Source organism: Mandrillus leucophaeus, unplaced genomic scaffold, assembly GCF_000951045.1.
Source record: "Mandrillus leucophaeus isolate KB7577 unplaced genomic scaffold, Mleu.le_1.0 Scaffold492, whole genome shotgun sequence".
NCBI classification, from domain to species: domain Eukaryota; kingdom Metazoa; phylum Chordata; class Mammalia; order Primates; family Cercopithecidae; genus Mandrillus; species Mandrillus leucophaeus.
Genome location: NW_012105276.1, coordinates 1099947 through 1101191, shown reverse-complemented (window position 1 = coordinate 1101191; position 1245 = coordinate 1099947).

Below are 1245 nucleotides of genomic sequence, written 5' to 3'. Positions count from 1 at the left end.
AGGCAACCCTCAATCCAGTCAAGCTGACACCTAATTTGACTCCATTGACCATCACAGTATGTTCTCTGGCAATGACAAAATTAAACTGAAAATCAAAACCAAAAACACATCTGAAAAGTTATCCCAAATATTAGAAATCAGTGCACTTCTGAATACCATATTGGTTTAAAAAAGTCATAAGGGTAATTTTAAAAAATAGTTTTAATTAAATGAAAATAAAAACAACATAAGAAAAATCAGGGAAATATGGTTAAAACAATGCATGAAAAGAAATACATAGCATTAAATGCTTTTATTATAAAAGAAAAATGTTCTCAAATCAATAATCTAGGCTTCTGCTTAAAAACTAAAAAAAAAAAAAAAAAAGTATAAATTAAGCCCAAAACAAGCAGGAGAAAAGAAATAATAAAAATAAGAGCAGCTATCAATGAATTTGAGAACAGAAAAAAAAATTAAAACACTGAAACAAAAAGCTAGTTCTTTGAATAGATGAATAAAATTGGCAAACTTCCAGCCAAATTGATTAAGACAAAAAAGAGAGAATATGCAAACTACTAGTATCATAAATGAAAGATAGACATTACTACAGTTCATACATCATTAAAAGAGCAAAAAGTGAATATTACAAATAAGTTCATGCTATATATTGAATGAACTAGATTAAATAAACAAATTCTTTAAAAGATACAAACTAACAAAGCTTACTCAAGAAGAACAAATCTGAATATTTCTATTTCTATGAAAGAAAATAGATTTGTGGTATAAACTTTCCAATTAAAAAAAAATTACAAGGCAGATAGCTTTACTGGACAAGTCTCTCAAACTTTTAAGGAAGAAAAAAGTCTCAAAAATACCAGTTCTACACAAATTCTTTAAAAAATAATAGAAGAAGAATGAACATTTTCTGGCTTATTAAGGCCAGCTCACTACCCTGATACCAAAACCAGACAAAGGCGTTACAGCAAACCATTATCTTTCATAAACTTAGACACAAAAATCCTCACAAAATATTGGCAAATCAAAACTAGCAGTATATCTTTTTACATAATAGAGTATGACCAAATAGAATTCATTCCAGAAATGCAAGGTTAGTTTAACACATGAAAAATCAAACAATGTGGTAGGGGTTGCAAGATAGCCGAATAGGAACAGCTCCAGGCTACAGCTCCCAGTGTGAGCAACGCAGAAGATGGGTGATTTCTGCATTTCCAACTGAGGTACCAGGTTCATCTCACTGGGGTGTGT